Here is a 13,281-nt window from a genome sequence, read left to right on the forward strand (position 1 = left end):
ATGAACAGTAGAGCATGTCTTTTTGTGTCTTTTCTAATTGTAGCCCCTCCTTTGAACAACTGATTTCCTTAGTTATATTTCTTATTGTCTGCAACAGAAACCATACATTACTGGCATATCTTGATTCTTACTGCATAAACAACACTTTCTGTTAATGAGATTCTTTCTCTAGTTCATCAGCCATCATTACCAGTACAATGTAATCCTTGTACTTGGCTGGTAGGCTTTTCTTTGTCAAGAAGTCTTAGAAAAATGTGTCCTCCCTGACTTCCCACGACCTGCAGATGCATCAGCGTTTTTGTTCCCATAAAAGAAACCATACAGCTACTATTATAAGAAGATTCATCATATAACCCACAAGGAAGGAAAGCAATATTAATATTGCCTCTGCACCCCTATTCTCAGTCTCAGATTTGGTTTAATTATAATCAAATTCATTATTGATAATATCATGTTTTCTTTTCAGGCACCATGTGGAAAGTAACTTTTTATGGTAAGTCTATTTCTATCCATTACACATAGAAGGGACAAAGACAGCAAAAAAGTAATTCCATTCAATCCCAGCTCATTAATGGATGATTTTAAGAGGTCCACTTGTAGGAACACAGATGATGAGTTACTTGTAGGAAAATATTATTTAAAATGAAAATAAGCTAGACTGAGAAAGGAAAATATTATATGGTCCTGGTAAAATATAAAACTAAGACTAGAAGAAACAGGAGAATGATTATTGCAAGGAGGTGGAAATGAGAGAACTAGAGAAAATTCAACTGTAAATTTCAGTGATAAAAGGAATGAGTTCTATGAGTCTAAAGAATATCACAATGAACACAGTTAATGAAATCAGTATCTTAAAATTTCTAGTAAAATAATAATGTGTTAGAGCCATACATACACATGTGTACTACATGGGAATACTATGGAGTATAGAAGTATTTACTAGTATGATTGTGGTATTAACTGAATAATACCCAGACACATCAAATCTTCGTACATGATAATCACATACAAAATTATGCATTCATCTTTGGAAATAGTACTTAACATTTATTTTCTAGGTTGCTTAATCCAGGTAAACTACAAATTCATTTTGGGGAAATGTATGTGTAGAGAAGCCTGCTGTATGATGGAGGATGAGTGAGTGCCATAGAGATAAAGCGTGAAATAAAGTGTTTGTCCCATTAAAGGAAAACATATGCCAAGTGTGGTGGAACACATCTTTAACTCCAGCATTCTAGAGGCAGGCAAATAACTGTGGTTTCAAGGTCAAGCTGGTCTACATAACTAAGCGAGTTCTAGACCTTCAAGGGACACGTGATGAAAAAAACTGTTACAGAGAGAGAAAGGAAGAAGATGGAGAAGGATCAGGAGAAGAGGAGAGAAACATAGAGACATAAAGAGAAAGAGACACAGAGAGAAAGAGATATGAAAAGAAGCAGGAAGAGGAGGAAGCAGTAGCAGAAGCAAAATGCCCAATTCAACTCACCAGTAAAAGTTAATGGGGACTCTCGTGTCACGTACAGAACATTAAATTGTTTCTTTACCACTTTTCTTCTTTCTCATATACTGTAAGGTAAACTTATATAGAAAATACTGTCTTAATAATTGTTTCAAAGTTGCAATTTAAAAATAATTAGTAATTATAATTAAGAGCCTTTATTTTATTAAACCAGTTACATGATTACAATCTTATCTCATTTTTAAAATATTCTCATAATTTCCTAAGAAAAGTAGCATGCAATTAAATGATATTTTATTTTTATTTAGTGGACTGTAGAGGAGCTATTACAGAATTCTCTACTGGGTCAAGATGTTTCAGTCAACAAAGAGCTACTACTATTAAGGTGTTGGTCTCATGTTCTGTGCTATGCACAGCAGCTTCCTAAATGCTCTGTTCCATCCTGTTTAATGTCTGTGTCATTCTCTCTTGTGCTTGATATAATATTCTCCTGTTTTATGAGCATCATTGCTATAAGACTAATGGTTTATACTATTTACATACACACACAAACATAATATCTAGTTATGCAGAAGCATATAACACAGGTTTTGTGCAAATATAGCTCATGAAGGTATCCAATAATGTGTTATTGTAAATGTACCTCTGTAGCTATGATAAGTAATACAGTAGTATTTAACATAAAATTTCATGATTAATTTTGTTTCTCTTCTGCTAAAAACATTTGCTTAATATAGCTTTATTGATAGTGTCAAAAATAAAACTATTACTTATTATTTTATTGTTTTTATATCAATGAAGAATATATTTTTAGGTAGGAGAATACAATCTGACAAACCAACTTGAAACTAAAAGATATTTAGTTGGCTATTCAAAATATATTTAAAATTTAATTCCAGTTTTTGATTTCACAATTTAACTCACATTTCTGTTCTTAAATATTTTTTCAATATTTCCTCCTCTAGTCTTTTTCTATTAAAACAGTTTTGATTGAGATTGAATAGGAGAAATCTGGACTCAAAATATGTAACTTGAAAGTTTGAAAGGTCCATAGAAGTTTTTAATCAAAAGAGTTTTGAATGGGTCCTAATTCATTTTGAGACTCTTTTTAACTTCAGCTCTGTGAAGAGGTGTGCCATTATTACTTTCATCCAAACTTATATATAAATCCTTTGTGGAAAGAATCTTGACTTTTAATAAGAGATGTAAAGTCAAGCTGGAGACAGAAGCACAAGCATAATACAACGATCAAATATGAAGGAAGTAACTTGGAAAGCTTTTTACTTGGAGGTAGGGTGGCTAGATAAGAGCTATTATTTCTATGCTAAAATGCATAGTGCCTTTCATTACAAAATAAAAAGATTAGAAGATTCTCCATTTACTGTAAAATGAAAAGTAGGATTTAAAAACAAAACTTCCTTCATTAAATTATCCCTCATATATGTCATTGAACATCCTGGTAATTTCTTAGGAAGTGGGCATTGTCATGGAAGAGACTTTCATGAATCAGTCTTATTCAAACATTTCCAATCTTCTCTATAAATATGCAGAACATGTAGCCTACTAACCCAAATAAGGTTAAGTAACACAGTGTCTTAGTCAATGTTCTATTGCTGTAAAGAGACATCATGACCAGGGCAACTCTTATAAAATGATAATATTTAGTTGGAGCTTATTTACAGTCTCAGAGGTTTAGTTCATGATTTGTATGATGGGAAGAATGGTGGCACACAGGCAAACATGGTTCTGATAGAGGAGCTGAGAATTTAATATCCAGATCTGTAGGAAGGAGGAAGAAAAAACCAGTGGACCTGGCTTTGGGTTTTAAACCTCAAAGCCTGCCCCCCAGTGACATACTTACACAAACAAGACTACTATCCTTTCAAATAGTGCCACTCACGGTGGTTTCGTGATATGTCCCAAATTTTTTATCCATTGTCTCTGGTTCTGACTTTTCACCCTCTTTTTTTTTTTGAAGTTGCAAGATTTATTTTTATTATTAAGAAAATTTTTCATTCATTTTACACACCAACCAAAGATCCTCCTCTTCCCTTATCCCACCCCCTAGCCTCCTCCTCCCAACCCACCCACCCCCACTCATCCCCACAAGAAGGCAAGGTCTCCCAGAGGGAGGCACATCCAGTAGAGGCAAGTCCAAGCCCTTCCCCCTGAATCAAGGCTGCATAAGGTGTCCCATCCTAGGTAGTGGGCTCCAAAAAGCCCACTCATGCACCAGGGATGGATTCTGATCCTACCGCCAGCCCCCCCCCCCCCAAGCAGATCAAGCTACACAATTCTATCACCATGCAGAGGGCCTAGTCCAGTCCCATGCAGGTTCCACAGCCATTGATCCAACTTTCATGAGTTCCCACCAGTTTGGTTTGGTCATCTCTGCAGGTGTCCCCATCATGATCCTGATGCACTTGCTCATAGAGTCCCTCTTCTCCCTCTTCGGACTCCTGGAGCTCTGCCTGGTGTCTGGCTGTGGATCTCTGCATCTGCTTCCATCAGTCATTGGAGATGACATTTTTTTTAAAGAAAGCAGGGAGCAGGTGACTTTCAACAGACTCCTCTAATTTCTGGTACTCATTCATACAGTGGCAAGATTTTTTTTTTACTTTAAATTTTTGTGTGCATCATTTTTTTACTAATGTGCATGCTCCTTCATTTTATTTTTTTGCTTCATGTGAAGTTATGCATATATACATACATAACTGATTTCTATGTATTTATGTATAGACACACATTTCTGTGTATTTATATATAAACACACAAAGAACAAAAATAAAAATATATGAACAATAAAAAATAGTGCCAGTCCTTAAACACTGAAATATTTGAGCCTATGGGAACCATTCTTATTCAAATCACCACACATAGCTTCATAGATAGTATACAATATTTAACTTACAGTATCTTTAAATACAAGCAGATTCTCAAATGTCCATTATTTAGAAATCAGTCTAAACTCTGAAATACACTACGATAGTTATATTTTAAAACTGTGACTCTCTAGAACCCATTACATTATTCTAATTTTACATCAGTCCTCTTAAACTACATGTATTGATATGGGAATGACCTCATTAATTATAGTGACAAGGAACTGAGTAAGAGTCACATTACATGATCATTCATGACTGTAGTGGAAAGGTATGTTGTCAGCTTCAATCTCTTTGCAATTAAGAGAATTACAAAAGACTTTAAAAGCTGAGCTCTGATATCATTGTCACAATGTTCTATTAAATCATTTCAAACCAAGAAAGAATGTCTAAGCCTACATTATTATTCGGTGATATATCAGTAATTATGAGGTCAATAATCACTAATTATATCTATTTGACAAGAAGTACAATGGATATTTGTGCATTATAATAGAGAAAGATTCCCTTCTGAAAATAACTAACTATTCAACATATATGCATGAGAATTTCCAAGTGCAGATTTTCAGCAGACAAACATATAAGCAGATTGGAGAATTAGGCTTTTATGTCCTAAATCTGGATGAGCAGTGACTACATAGTTATAAGAATGAGGGATATCTTCATTGCCCTAGTCTATGAAATGATTTACAATGAGAAATGAGAGATTGATTTTAGCAAGGAGGTTACAAGTGTGAAATAATTTTCATTTATTAAAAGTATATAATTCCTTTTCACAAAAGAATTACATATCATTGCATTTTATAAACTTGTTATGAAAATCATCGTCCTATTATTCTCATGTGAAATATTTTGTAAGTTTGGTTGTTATTGTTTCTAATTGAGAATTTCATACATTCAAATAATGTGTTTTGATTAAATGTCCTCCCTATTCCTTTCCCTTCAATTCCTCCTACATACCCCCACCATCTTTCATACTGAACTTTGAGTTCGCTTGCTCTCTGTCTCTGTCTCTCTTTCATTTTAACTCATCTACTTACTGGAGCACAGATAACCTTTTAGCTGTCATACATGTGAAGTAAACTGACTCTTTCTTTCCTGAGCTTAGGGAAGGAATTCCTTAGCCTCTTTCCTGTCCATGCAATGATAAAGTCTGGCTTAATCTTGTTCATGTCTTAGACCTTGTTCAGTCGCAACCACTGTGAGTTCATGGATTCAATATCCCTGTCATGTCCAACAAATAATGTTTCATTGCCGAAAACCATTACTTCTGGCTTTTGCAATTTTCTCTTCCTCTTCCATGGTGATCACTGAGCCTTGGGGGAAGGAGTATGATATATATGTCCCACTTAGAGCTGAGTATTCCAGTCTCTTTTTTTATTTTTATTTTTATTTTTATTTTTATTTTGCAATACAATTCAGTTCTACATATCAGCCACGGATTCCCTTGTTCTCCCCCCTCCTGCCCCCCTCATCTTCCCCCCAGCAGACCCCCCCATTCCCACCCCCTCCAGGGCAAAGCCTTCCCTGCAGACTGAGATCAACCTGGTAGACTCAGTCCAGGTAGGTCCAGTCCCCTCCTCCCAGGCTGAGCCAAGCGATCCTACATAGGTCCCAGGTTTCAAACAGCCAACTCATGCAATGAGCACAGGACCCGGTCCCACTGCCTGGATGCCTCCCAAACAGATCAAGCCAATCAACTGTCTCACCCATTCAGAGGGCCTGATCCAGTTGGTGACCCCTCAGCCATTGGTTCATAGTTCATGTGTTTCCATCAAAATACCAACACAATTCTTCACAGACCTGGAAGGAATAATACTCAACTTCATATGGAAAAACAAAAAACTCAGGATAGCCAAAAGAATCCTGTACAATAACACAATCTCTGGAGGCATCACGATCCCTGACTTCAAGCTCTACTATAGAGCTACAGTAATGAAAACAGCTTGGTACTGGCATAAAAACCGACATGTGGACCAATGGAATCAAATTGAAGACCCTGACATGAATCCGCACACCTATGAACATATAATTTTTGACAAGCCAAAAGTGCACAATATAAAAAAGAAAGCATCTTCAACAAATGGTGCTGGCATAACTGGATATCAACATGTAGAAGGCTGCAAATAGATCCATATCTATCACCGTGCACAAAACTGAAGTCCAAGTGGATCAAGGACCTCAACATAAATCCAGCTACTCAGAACCTGCTAGAAGAGAAAGTAGGAAGTAGTCTTGAACGCATTGGCATAGGAGACCACTTCCTAAATAGAACACCAGTCTCTTATTCTATGCACGTTGTCCCATTGTGATTCTCTCTGTTAATTGCCATGAACTGCAAAAAGAAGTTTCTCATAAGAGGTTAAAGAGATGTTCTAATCTTTGTATATAAAATTGAAATTTATAGGTTTAATATTATGCTAATTTAGCAAAACAATTATAAAGGTTCTATCTGTGGGCCTATGACCAGTTCAGCCATAGGTTCTCCATCTAGTAATAGTGTCAAGAGTGTGTTTCATCTGGAAAAGCAAACCTTAAATTAAATGAGAAATATGGTTACTCCCATAATATCTATGTCATTATTGTATGAGTAGTCATATCTTTCCAGGTCAGTTATTGTTTTAGCTCACAAGGTTTACAGTTGGGTTCAATTTGAATTTTATATTTTAAATGTAAATCCATAGGCATTTCTAAACTTCTGATGTAGAGTATTGAATGTAGTGAATATTTGTTCTAAATTATCATAATGAAATTACTTATCAACTGATAACAGCTCTAAAAAATTTTAACAATATGATAAAATATAAATTGATTACAAACATACATCCTAAAATTGTCAAAGTAACAATCAATCATAGTTGAGAAAAGCCTAGTATTTGATCACTTAGCTAAATGCTTGATATACAAATTTTGCAAAGATAATATAAAAATGTAAATAGTAATATTTCTTATTAAGTTCAATGTATGTTTATAATACCTCTTATCTAAATTTATTCATTACTTATGGACATAATGTTATTTAATTATATACTTTAATTGAACAAGTAGCTATTTTATATCAAAAAAATGACATGTTAACAAAATACAAGATTTTAGAGTTTTGTCAAATACCAATGTTCATAGTTTTATGTGCATTTTAGTATCTATTTTACTGTCCATCTTCTATGCTTGTCTACTTGAAGTTTGTGTTTTATTACAAATACTACATTTATTTATCATATATTACTTAAACAACTTCTTACCTATGATTATTATAATCTGTGGGTTTATATTCTAATTTTTTTTATATAATATCTTACTCTCTTTAGATTTTAAGATCCTTAAATATCTACCATGAGGTAAAAGGTCTAGGACAAGTTAAAAGTCACCATCTAATCCTTTGTGGAATTGTAATCCTCTTTTTCTTCTTCCCTTCAAAGAAATGCAATTTTATAGTGGAGATTAATACTCCCCACATTATTACTCTAGGTAAAGTTTCAGAATTGTGTTATTTGTAAGGCTGAAAGCACACTTAGAATTATTAAGTCTTTGCAACAAGGAGAAGGCCTTTCTGAGGAGGAGCTAAATAGAGTGTTGCTAACCATGCACAATTACATGTTATGAAAAATAAGCAGTATATAGAATCCCAAAGATTTTGCTTTTAGTAATGATTTTTCACTCACTGGGAGAAGAATCAGAAAAGAAAGTCTTGTGGAACACTAATAAGTTCATGTTAAATTGCACTGAAGGACTTTTCTTGGTGAATGATAGGTATGTGACCAGAAAATAGACTCCTAATTTACTAGAAAAGTTTATCTATAGATTCATGAATTTATTATGGGCGCCTAAGGCAAAAATATAGTATAAATATACATGAGAACTGATGGGGAATTTACTTTAATTCAGACAAGAAGCAAGGAATGGCAAGCTGTGTGTAGAAAGGAACAAAAGAGAGAAAGATGCAGCAGTTTTGTCCCTTGTGAGCCTCAGAGCACACATGTGTATTGTAGCTTTTCCCATTCAAGTTTGTTTCTTAATTTCACAAATTTGAATTATAATGTTTTTTTTTTTTTTTTTTTTTTTTTTTTTTTAGCTTTTAAAAGTAGCATTTATTTGTAGTATGTGCATTACAGGAAACACAACACAAGAAGCCAAGAACAGCCCCCTAGTCACAAGCAGCTCAGCTGATGTGTCCTTCTAGATGCTGCAAGTGTACACACATTTAGGGAACTGAGATTATACAGTATGTACCATGCTTTCCCCCACATTGTGAATATTCACCAACTAAAAACCCCACGCTACAGGAGTATTTTGATAACCAAGAATACACCACGTTATCTCAATCTGTCAGACAAAACTGTAATCCTGTCTTCCTTGGCAACAAAAATTTCATAGAAGACAAAAATGGCAGCAGGCTTCTAGATAGAAGCACTGGCGAAGTTAAGTGACATTGTTAATATCCCCACAAAAACATGACAGTTACATAAACCTGACCTCTGGGCTAAGAGAGATGGGAGCGGTTCTAGACCGGAACGTTGCTATATAAGTCTGTTAGGTTTGTGCATATGCTGGGGAAACTGAATGTTATTGACATCTAGTCTTTAGACTTTTAAGTGCATAATAGACTTGCTGTAGTAATGCACGCCTTTAATCCTAGACTGAGGCAGGTGGACCTTGCGAGTTCCAGGCCAGTCAGGGCTACACAGACTTTGTCTCAAAATAGTAAGAAAATGTGCATAATGGACTGGTAGGGTGGCTCAGCAGGTAAAGGCACTTGCCACCCAGCTGGTGGACCTGACTTTAATCTCCAGGATCCACATGATAAAAGGAGAAAACTGATTTACAAATTGTCTTTTAGCCTCCATACAAGCACAGTGGCATGCATGTGCCCATATGCATATGCTAATTCATAAATGTAAAAAATGCACAACATGGTAAAAATAGAGGGTTACGAATTATAATGTTTTACCTGACACAAAGATTTCACAAATGTGACTGCTATTATAGATCTGTGATAGAGATTGCTGTTGTAGAATATTATTTTAAGGTGTGTTACATTTTTTTTTATACTCTGGAATGTTCATTTAATGATGTAAAGATGTGTTGCATGCCTTTATGTTGCATTGTTTAACTCTGTGAAGCTGGGCTACCCTGCCTCTCTAAAACACATGATGGTCTAATAAAGATCTGAATAGTCAATAGCAAGTCAGGAGAAAAGATAGGCTGGGCTGTCAAACAGAGGGAATAAATAGAAGGAGAGATCTGGGAGGAAAAGAAGAAAGAGCTAGAGAACAAGGAAAGGGGATGCTAGGGGCAGCCACTCAGCCACACAGTGAGCCATGGAGTAAGAGTGAAGGTAAGATACACAAAACTATGAAAAGGAAAAGTCCCAGAGGCAAAAGCTAGATTGGATAATTTAAGAAACGTTGGACAGAAATAAGCCAAGCTAAGGCCAGGCATTTATAAGTAATAATAAGCCTTTGTGTTTGTTTATTTGTGAGCTGGATCAAGGACCCCCCCCCAAAGTAAAATCAAACAACAACAGATTGCTTTAGGTTACCAAAGTTGTCTCAGTTTATTTATGTGAGTACTTAAGAACATAGAGAGACCTGAAAGGTAGTTCAGAAAGTTGGTTCAGGTGATTTCAGGCCAAGTTTGACCACTAGAGCTTGATCACTAACACCCACATAAAGGTAAAAAGATGACAGACTCCATAGAGTTGTCTCCTTTTGTCCATATAGAAGCCATGGCATGTGGCACTCACACAATGATAATATATTAAAAGATAGAAAAAGACAAATCTTTCTGAGCTGTTTGCAAAGAAATTCCAAAATAGAAGAGATAAGAAAGAAACAGATTTGAAGAGTTGACTCACTCTTAGTAGCTTTGAAGACAGAATGAAAGGATGAAGAACCATGGATTTGAATAGTTTTCAATACCTAGGAATTGCCATTACCTGGCAAATATAAAAAAAAAATGAGAACTCAGTTTCACAACTACAAGATTTCCCAATGACCTTAGTAATTGAAGAAACAAATTCTCCATTGGACCATGAAAAAGGAAGGAAAAAAACAGATGGTGTCAATATCTTGACCTTAGCCCATCATAGATTGCCATATATCTAACCTACAAAATATGATATAATGGATTTGTATTTTTAAAGATACTAAACTGTGGTACTATTCCAGAAGCAATAGAAAAATATTTACTGAGAAATTAAGAAAAGATTCATGAGCAGGATAGCCTTTAGGGGAGTAGAGAAATGATTTTAATATGGAACACTTAATTGAATTTTGTTTTATATATGGTGCATTTCAATGTTGTCAGGACTCTAATTTGTAGGATTGATCCTCAGATTCTGAGACTTTTTGGAATAGATGATACTGAGTGGGTGAATGAGAAAGGAATTTGCACAAAAATGAATAGAATGAGGTTAAACAATATTAAGTATCTGCTGAAGAGTGACCATGAGCTTCAATGACATGAGACTGTGTTACCCTAAGATTTAATTTTATTCCACAGCCTTCTGCTGCTGTACATTAAAAATAGTTAAGACAGAAGTAATCATGATTCAGGTTTAGTACTCTTTAGAGAACATCTTGAAAGTACAAGGACATATGTTATCATAATGTTGGAAAGAGCACCTTACAATACATGCTTAATGCTATTGAATTCTAAAGTTTCAATAATGAAGAGAGTGAAATACCCAAGCATATCAAGTAATATAAAACTGTGATGATAAAGACAATAAGGAGTGGGGAGAAGGGATAGGAGAGGTTAGAGGAAGGAAAGGGAAGAAGAAAATGATTTAATTACATTTTTACTAAGATTAAAGCTTTATTCAGAAAAAAATAAAATAAGGAATGAATGTGAGAGTAAATGAGAATAAGTGAAAAAAAAAGAAATGTGACAAACAATGCTTGAAGGGTAGGTATTTTAAGAAATGTTACAATATTACTATTTTCAAAATGAAATTTTTAAAATTTCCCTTCAAAATATCAATGAACATATGAAAAATGCCTTATATGCTGAAAAAGACCACACATTACCATCTAGAGGGATTCACATACCTGCAATATTGAAAAACTTCTGGGGGCAAACACACGTCAGGGCATATCCACTTTATTGTGTACACAGAAACATACTGATGGTCAAGGATAACAGCAGGTCAGTCTTATAGTCTTCTCTAAAGGTTTTCCTTAATTCCAAAATGTGATTGTGGTTCTGGTGTCTCAGCCCATTTCATATTGTTATAATAAAAGAATGAAGGCAGAGTACTTTAGTTAAAAAAAAATAATAATTTTATTGTCTTTCTACGTCGAAGAGCCAGTAGAGACAGGGACATTTGTTATTGTTTCTGGTAATGACAAAATTGCAGATATCACACTTGCAAGAATGCATGGTAGAGAACTATGTTACCAAGATGGACTCTGGCAGAAAGCTTCACTCTTATAAAAACTCACTTGTAGAGAGCTCATATGTTCTAACAAAGCTAACTAGGTCCCTTACAATGTCAGGTTCCCCAGTGAGTGACCTACTGGTATCCCAATAGAGAACCTTACCCCTCAGCACTGCTGGATTAGTTAGGGATACTATTGCTGTGATAAAACATCATGACTAAAGCAACTTATACTCAAACAGGGCCAGAATCTGGAGGTAGAGGCTAATGCAGTGGCCATGGAGGAGTGCTGCTCACTGGCTTGCTTTTCATGATTTGCTTAGCAGGCTTTTTTATAGAACTCAGCCCAGAGATGACCCACAATGGACTGGCTCCTTCATTATCAATCACTAATTAAGAAAATGACCTATAGGCTTACCTACAGAATGATCTTATGGAGATTCTTTCTTAATTGAGGTTTCCTCATCTCAGACGACTTTAGTTTGTATCAAGTTGACATAGAGCTATCCAGCACAACTGCCATACTCTGGGTTACTTTTCTACCCTGGTCAAATTCGGGTATGCACTCAAACTATATTTATACCATGACAGAAAGTAAGTTCTTCCCACAAACTATATTTACAACATGGAAAACAGTAAGTTCCTCCAGCAAACTATATTTGTACCATGGCACACAGTAAGTTCCTCCCACAATGTAAAAAAAAAAAATCTAAGAACCAGTACCAACCTCAGAATATTTTCATGTAGCTATTTTAAATTTACTTTTTTCTAGCTAAGTAGATTTCTCTATATTTTAAGCTGAGTATATTTTTTAACATTTATTATTCAATATTTAAATTTTAAAATAAATAGTTCATTATTCTGACAAACATTAAGAAACTTCAAATTTTATTTTGCTTCAATTCATTGTCAAAATGAAATATTTGTTTCAAAGTTGAAAGTAAATATATTTTACACATATGCAAAAGGATATTTAAGACAGAATAGGTTTGACTTTGTTTTACCTATGCTGGAGATAGCACCATCTTCAGACAGCATGACAGTTCAGAATGTCTGTTCCCAGCAGTTCTTACTGGTTTTGTAACCTTGAAAAAGAAAGGGTCTTACATACCTCTGAAATTTAAGGATGGGATTTCCTGAGACTTTTGAGTTGTTTACTACCTGAATCTTAAAGAGAATAATTCTAGAACTTCCTGAGTCTTAATCAGCTTTCTTCAAAATAGACTGTTTCACCTTGGGGGAATACCCTAGAACATGGTCATCTTTATAAGGTTATACTGTTGTGATCTTCTTTTCCTTTGTTTATGTTTTGACTTGCCAGATTCTTGCTCTCTTTCATTTTACATAAAAGTCAGACCTAATGACAAAATAAAATTTATGCCAATAGCTCTGATAGTATATCCTTATTTATGTTATTTTTATTCCTCTATTTTTCTCTTATTTAAAATAGTTTTTTTCATCTAATATATTCTAATTATGTTTTCCCATGCCCCAACTCTTCCAAGATCTTCTCCCAACTCCCTTCCCATCCCAATCCACCTCCTTTCTGTCTTTCATTAGAA

This window comes from Peromyscus eremicus, chromosome 2 (genome assembly GCF_949786415.1).
Source record: "Peromyscus eremicus chromosome 2, PerEre_H2_v1, whole genome shotgun sequence".
Classification (NCBI taxonomy): domain Eukaryota; kingdom Metazoa; phylum Chordata; class Mammalia; order Rodentia; family Cricetidae; genus Peromyscus; species Peromyscus eremicus.